Raw genomic sequence first — 8307 nt, 5'->3', positions numbered from 1 at the left:
GAGAATCCGAGCGGATTCTTGGTCAAGACGCTCGGATTGGCGAGGTGGAATCCGAGCGGATTCCTTAGAGGGACGCTCGGACTGGCGAGGGCGGACGGACGGATTGTGTACAATCCGTTCGGATTGTCTGGCAGCAGCTTTTCTTCTTCTTTTCTTCATGAATTCCTTGGGGATTTCCTTGGGGACTCAAGGATCCTTTTCTCAACAATGCTTTTCTACTATAATATGTACAAAGGCCTTCTAGTCTTGTTTCTCCTTGATGCTTGGTCATTGAATACAATCAATTTAGCCTCGTTTTGCCATGAAAATGCAAGATTCTTACTCCTTTCCTACCAAGGGATCAAAATCTCAAAGAATATGCAAAACAAAGAACTAAAGATAAGAAATGACCCAAATAGGCACTAAAAAGCATGGAAACAATGGTAATTCGGGGGCTAAATATGCGCCAATTATGGTCGCATCAAATATCCCCAAACCGAACCTTTGCTCGTCCCGAGTAAAGAGGTGACAAAGACTAGGACCAAAACTAACCTAACCTAATAATAATAGCCGATATGAGACAATTAGCGGGTCTCACTCCGCCCCTTCAACTCACAACAAGACAACCATGAGGTAGGATGCCTTCTTGCAAGGCAAGGTGGGTCTTGCCAAAATGGCGACACATCCAAACATTAAGCACACAAAAACACATAATGGATGCATCTACAAAAGAATAGCCACTTTCCTCATCTAAGTGGCGGAAATTATCTATAAGGGAAGCAATTCAAGGGTACACAATCCTTCATAGATGCAATTTGTTCAAACTACTAAGCCTAGAAGGATACCAATAAATCACCTCAAAAAGATGTCAAGCTAGGGTACCTTTGTCCTCAATCGTTAAATGCTTTTGTCAAGAGTAGACTCCCTATGGTGTTAGAAACACTGGAGGATCGCGGAATTCTCCCTCTTGCCTAGACAAGAAGAAGGGTCGTCCCCTCTCTACCATGCACAAAAATGGATATGATGGATAAAGGGATCGATAGTAATTGAGTTTCATTTGGGGAGTTTGCTTTTGTTTTTGTTTTTCCCCCCAATTTCTTGTGGCATATAACATTTGAGAACACTTTCTTTTTGCCATTTCTTTTGATCATTTGACATTTTCAATACTTGACAACTTTTTTGCATTTCTTTTTGAACATTTTCAAAGTCACCCCAATTAGTAACGAGGGTGCCTTGTATTTGAAGTATAGGAGTTCTATTTTTGCTCCTCTTTTCATTTGATGCATTTTTGCAAACTTTCTTTCACTTTTCATTTCATTGAACTCAAATTGATTTCTTTTTGTGCCCATTCCCTTTGATGACAAAAATGTGGTAGAACATGGATGAATGATAGAAGTATGCATGGTTTCAAGGGTCACCTTGGAATAAACGGTAGCCAAGGAGTTATCACACCACAAGGTACTCTTGACTAGGCCTTAAACCATGGGTCAAAGGATACTAGCATGACACATCCTAGGGTGTTTTACAAGCATTCTAACAAGCAAAGTCTTAAGAATAAAAAGCATCTACTAGGGCCTATATACACTTGTCAAGCTTCCCAAATAGACGGTTTCGCAAAATTTTTCTAACATGCAAACTACATGCCATGATGCAACTAACATTTATACATCCTAATGCAAATGATTCTACCAACTAGTATGCCATATAAACTAAATGCAAGTCCTAAGTTCATATTGTTTTTACCGCATCAATCAAAATAAAGCCACATAGTCATTAACATAGAGAGGAAAAAGGAGATTGGAAAGATCATACCATGCGGTCTTCAATATCCTCATGTCTCGGATGTGGCGTAGTCGATCAAAGTGAACAAGGATAAACAAACACAATATATACAAGACAATATATACAAAGGAAATGAACTTGTTTTTGGTTTTTCAATTTTTTCGATTTTTTTGATTTTTTTTGAAATTTTTCAATTTTTATGGTTTTTGAATAAAAGTTAAGTGTTAGAATTCCCATCCCCACACTAATATGGGCATTGTCCTCAATGGCCAAAATGATGGAAATTATGCAAAATGATGCATGATTTCTATACTAAATGTAATTCTACACTAAGCTACACTACATGATGCATGGTTTTTGTTATGACGGAGAGGATAATTTAGATTACCTCCCGTTGTGTATGCATTAACTTCCCCAAACCAAATAAGACAATATTGCTAATGTCAAAGCATGGGTATAGTTCATGCACACACTATGCTATGCATGAAATTAGATTGTCATTTTGGATTTTCAAAAAAATGGGAACAATAAAGAACACCTCAATGGTACCGAGGTGTGAGTCCTTTGATGTTGCTAGGACTCCTCCAACAATGATCAAAATGAAATAAAATACAAAGAGATATAGACATACCATGGGAGTGTAGGAGTCTCCAAGGCTAGTCTTCCATCATGCTATCATCATCACCACTTCCCTCATGAGAAGTGGTCACATTGCCACTTTCCTTGGCACTTTCTTCATCACTTTCTTCATCATCATCTTCACCATCTCCTTCATCATCTCCACTTGCTTCTTCCTCAATGTTATCATCAAATTCTTCACCATTTCCAACAACCTCATTGTCTTCCACCACGTCCCTAGATGCACCCGGAAATAAGGCTTCTTTATCCGCCCAACTAGGCAAAGGACAAGATGGATCAAGGAGTACTTGCCTAGCTAGATGTAAGAGGGGAGGATATTGAGCCAAATAAGCATTCTTCCGATCTTCATAAGCTTGCTTGTGCATGGCTTGCATAAGAAGAGTGACATAGTCTTTTCCAATTTCAACTCCTTGCGGTTTGAACTCTTCATATTCAAAGGGGTAAGGTGGTATGACAATGGAAGAGGAGGGAGTCTCATGATCACCCTTTTGTTGTTGAATGATGTACTCGGCTTCCTTGGATAGGGGAAGTAAATAGTTGGCCCGGTGGACACTAAGACGGCAAATCTTGGCGGGTAAAGTGAATGATCGAGCCTCACTAGTAAGCCACCCATACTTGTTGTCAAGGGGATTGTGAGCAACCCACTTAAACTTGTTAATCATGATGGACATATCAATAAGATGGCCACCTTCCTTTGCCTTGTACTTGCTATCCTTATTGAAATTAGGATCAAAGTGCTTGGCTAGGACCGTGACAAGGCCGCCATTAACAATAACGGTTTGACCCTTCTTCCCACTATCTACATGGAGCCATCTATCAACCAATAGCCTCAAAGAATTGTAAGGCTTGGTGTGAATTCTTCCAATATTCAAAGTTGATTCAAGGAGAATAAAATCGAGTCCCGTGAAATGATTGGTGTCTTTTCTAGCAATTATGGTATTTCCCACAACTTTGTGCCATACTCTTATGCCCGGATGATGGACCAAAAGAGAACGACAAGCATGAAAATCTTCAAATTTCTTCCCGGAGATTGCCTCCCAAAGAGGCTCGGGGTCATACTTACCATATTGCTTATAATATTTATGTGCATCGCTAAGACCCAAAATTCCACCCAATTCCGGAAAGGTAATGCGTCTACTAGTGTTAGCTAGACGAAACTCAATATTTTCCCTATTCTCAACTTTTGTCACTTTTAAAGAACTTAAGAATTCCAAGACAAGGGAGGGGTATGTTACTTCCTTCATTTCAAACAATTTCTTCAAACCCATGGCATTGAAAAAGACTCTTGTTTGTTCAAGAACACCTAACTTCTCTAAAGCATCTTGACATATGAATTTGGTGGATTGGATTTGTTTCATAGCAAACTTGACAAATGTATTTCTATGGGTATCGGAGATGAAAGTTACCTCCGGATAATGTAAGAGTTGATCGATTACCGGAGTAGAAGGTGATGCTCCCATAGAAATTTGTTGTTGTTGCACTTCCAAGCTTGGTGTTGCTACCACCATTGCCAAAGCTTTCTTTGTTTGTAGAGCTTTTTGCCTTTGAGAGAGAGCCTTTGCTTTTGGTGCCTTTGTTGCTCCCTTTGTTCTTGCCATTTGATGAACTAACCAAGTAAAGAGTCAAAAATCTTCAATTTGTAGAATGCCCAAATCGATTTGGAAGTGAAAGGCTTTGCCTTTATGAAATCAAAAAAAAATCGACTCAAAGGTGAAGATTTTGTGCTTTGTTTTGATTGTTATTGAAGATGGAGTGATTGATTTGTTGTTTGAAGGATGGTTTGATTTGATTTTGGTGAGTTTTGTTGAGGGTTTTTGTTTTTGAGATGGAGAGGATGAGGGTTTTGTTGTTATGGGTAGTGTTTATGAATGAATGAATGAATGAATGAAGGTGGGATGGGTATTTAAAGAGCTCGACAATTTCAAAACGCAGGGACAATCCGTGCGGATTGGGCGCAATCCGTGCGGATTCTTCAGCTTCAAAAATTCAAAAATCCCGCCTAGAGACGGGCGGATTCTGGGGAATCCGCTCGGATTCTTTTTGTGAGACGGGCGGATTTTGTGCAGGACGGACGGATTTCTATCCAGAGATTTTTCTTTGTTTTTCCCAGCTGCAAGACGGGCGTCTTGTTCACAAGACGGACGGATTCTGTGAGACGGGCGTCTTTCCAGAAATCCGCTCGGATTCTTCAACAGTCAAGAATTTTTGCAATTTCAGCTCAGCCCAAGACGGGCGTCTTCTTAGCAGGACGCTCGGATCTTCTTCAGACGGGCGGATTCTCAGGAATCCGCTCGGATTGGTCCTTGTGTACACGGATTCAATTCCATCCGTGCACAAACGCATTCCCTTATCAGTCTTTCTTTCTTTCTTTCAAATCTTGTGTTCTTCATTGTGGGGGCACTACTAAGGCATGAATAGCCTAGGCAATTGCCATCCCCACACTAAGGTAAAGCACTACACATCAATTAAACTTGTTAATCCCTCCCTCACTTCTCTCTTTTCATGACAATTATTTTGATCAAAGTAAATAAAATCCAAAAATGACAAAAATGCAATACAAAAATTGAAAAGCAAGTTAGGGAGTTAGAAATATTTACAAGTGGTGGTTTAGGGAGGACTCCACCAAACTCTCATTCTTGATGAGATGTCAAGGGGGCATGTTCAAGGTGTTGTTGATGTTGCTCAACACCTTAAAGAAGTAATCAAAAGCTTGTTCATTGTTGTGGTAGAGGTCCTCAATAGACCGTGGCTCTTGTTGTTGATCATGATCGATGGCATGCCCAATGTAGGGATTAAAAATCCCTTCAAATTCGTCGTCCCAAAGACCACAAACTTCATTGAGTTGATCATTGAAAATCTCTTGCTTAGATGGAGACAACTCTCCCAATTTCTTCTCTTGGCCAATGAGGCCATCATCTTCTTCCTTGGTTGATTTTGATGAGCTTTGCAAGCTCTCCTTGTCACAATTCACTTGCTCTTTGAATGGAGCATCTTCAATTTTCTTCCTCCATTGGAGTTCCGATTTCTTCCTTTCATCTTTCCGGCTATAATGATCAATCATGAAACATGGCTCATGCAAACGAGGAGCTCTCATGGTCTTGTCAAGATTAAAAGTTATGCTTTCATCTCCCACTTCTAGAGTGAGCTCTCCATGTTTCACATCAATCACCGCACCCGCGGTGTGTAGGAAAGGTCTTCCTAAGATGATTGGAATGTTGGAATCTTCCTCCATATCAACAATGACAAAGTCCACCGGGATGAAAAACTTCCCAATTCGCACGGGGACATCTTCCCATATCCCTAGTGGTGTCTTCGTCGATCTATCGGCCATTTGAAGAGTGATATTGGTGCACTTAAGCTCTCCCATTCCCAACCTTTTACTCACCGAGTACGGCATGACACTCACACTAGCCCCTAGATCACATAAGGCTTTGTTGATCGTTGTGTCGCCAATGGTACACGGTATTGAGAAGCTTCCCGGATCCTTTAACTTTGGAGGTGAACTCCCTTGAAGTATTGCACTACTCACCTTAGTGAAGGCGATAGTCTCAAGTTTCCGGATCGACTTCTTCTTTGTGAGGATATCTTTCATGTACTTTGCATAGGCCGGAACGTGATTGATTAATTCCGTGAAAGGAATTGAGACTTCTAAGTTCTTCACAATTTCCATGAACTTTCCAAGTTGATCATCAAATTTGGGCTTGGCTTGACGACTTGGAAAAGGAAGTCTAACCACAATGGGTTCCTTCTCTTTGGCTTTGTCTTCATTTTTCTTTGAACTTTCTTCTTTTGATGATTCCCCTTCTTTGGGACTTTGCACAACAACTTCATTTTCACTAGCTTTCACAACTTCATTCTCAACTTGCTCCTTTGGTGCTTCATATCTTGTACCACTTCTCAAGTGAATGGCACTAACCGTTTCATGTCTAGGGGGATTACTTTGAGGTGGTAATTGCCCCTTTTGTCTTTGTGAGCTTGAAGATGCTATTTGAGTCAATTGTGTTTCCAACATCTTGGTGTGAGCTAGAATGTTGTTGATGGTGGTGTCTTTTGCTTGGCTATCTTTTTGCATTTGAGTGAAAAATTCTTGTTGATTCTTTTGCATTTGGAGGACCGCTTTTTGGACATCAAAACCTTGGTCATTTTGGTGATTGTATGGATTTTGATTTTGGTAACCTTGGTTTTGATTGTAAAAGGGTCTTTGATTTTGATTTCTCATGGGTGGTGGAGTGTATGTTGTTTGAGGGTTTTGAACATTTTGGCTTTTGTATGAGAGATTTGGATGGAACTTGGTGTTTTCATTGTAAAAATTTGAATAAGGGGTACCACTTTTGTAAGCTTGGAAAGCATTAACTTGTTCGGTTGTTCCCCTACATTCACTTGAGTCATGACCTAAGGTTCCACAATTCTCACATATCCCACTTGGGATTGATGAGGATGCCGTCATGGCATTGACATGATGCTTTGATGTTTTTGATTTTTCCTCAAGCCTAGCCATAACTTGTTCAAACTTCAAGTTGATTGTGTCAATGTGAGCACTAAGTTGAGCACCTAATTGAGTCACGGTGTCCACTTCATACTTTCCTCCTCTAGTAGCCTTGCGAGGCCTACTATATTGTGAATTATGGACCGCCATTTCCTCAATCTTGTTCCATGTTTGATTGTCATCAATTTCGGTGAACATTCCATTTGATCCCATATTGAGAACGTTCCTTGAATCTTCATATAAACCATTCCAAAATTGTTGCACTAAAAACCATTCGCTAAGTCCATGGTGAGGACATGAGCGACAAATACCTTTGAACCGCTCCCAAGCTTCATACGAAGATTCTTCATCCCTTTGCTTAAAACCCGTAATTTGAGCTCTTAGCATGTTAGTCTTTTTCGGTGGGTAGAATTTTTTGTAGAAAGCTAGAGCTAGCTTCTTCCAAGAATCTATTCCAAGGGTGGCCTTATCAAGGCCCTTCAACCATTGCTTTGCGGTGCCGATTAACGAAAAAGGAAATAAGACCCATCTTATTTGGTCTTGAGTCACGCCCGTTTGAGAGATAGCTTCACAATAATCGCAAAAGGTTTCCATATGAGAATGAGGGTCCTCACTAGGCATTCCCCCGAATTGGCTCCTCTCAACTAGTTGGATGAAGGCGGACTTGGCAATAAAGTTTCCGGTGAGATGTTGTGGGGTAGGAGTACCATTTGGTAGATCCTCCTCGGTGGGTATAGAGTGTGACGAGAATTTAGGCATTGTAGGTGGATTTTGTGGGGTATTGTTTAATGGGTTCTCTTCTCCTTCTATTGCGAAAGGATTGACAAACTCACTAGTGGGTTGAACAACTTCACCAACACCTCCCAAATTCCTCCTAACAAGTCTTCTATTATTCGTCAAGGTTCTTTCGATTTCAAGGTCAAAAGGTAACAAATTTCTTTGTAACCTTCTAGACATGCAAAATATCAAAACAACTCGAAAACAATTAGAACAAACCTTGAGGAGTTTTACTTCCCAAGGTGAAAAAGACACAACTAAAAACAATAAAAGAAATCTTAAATCAATTAAACACCGTCCCCGAAGAACGGCGCCATTTTTGATCGGAGCCATTTGGTGTTCACAATTAAGAATATGTGGTCGTTGGTCAATGGTCGATACAAAACACAATTTATACTCCACGAGCAACTCTAAAATTAGCAAAGAGGCAAGTAAAGGTCGGATCCCAAGGGACGGGTATTGAAATGAGAATTCTATTGTAACTAGTAGTGTCTAGGGGTGTCACAAATTTGGTTGATGTAGAAGGTTACTAAACTAAAATAACAATGAAAGTAAACTAGCAAGATGAATAAAATAAGGGGTGTAAACAATTGATTAAAGGCACTAGGGTGTCATGGGCTCATAGGGGATTCATGGGATATGAT

General features: G+C 40.3%; 1 non-coding gene across 1 annotated transcript; it reads left to right on the top strand.

The window, feature by feature from the left end:
- The first annotated feature begins 7166 nt into the window (after positions 1-7166).
- LOC141604321 (small nucleolar RNA R71) lies at positions 7167-7273 on the top strand. Its single transcript, XR_012526026.1, has one exon. It is a non-coding gene; the product is annotated as a small nucleolar RNA R71 (small nucleolar RNA).
- The last annotated feature ends 1034 nt before the right edge of the window (positions 7274-8307 follow it).

The sequence above is a fragment of the Silene latifolia genome, chromosome 9, assembly GCF_048544455.1.
Source record: "Silene latifolia isolate original U9 population chromosome 9, ASM4854445v1, whole genome shotgun sequence".
NCBI lineage: Eukaryota > Viridiplantae > Streptophyta > Magnoliopsida > Caryophyllales > Caryophyllaceae > Silene > Silene latifolia.
The sequence above is the reverse complement of the archived record's forward strand: the minus strand, read 5'-3'. Positions and strand labels throughout refer to the sequence as shown.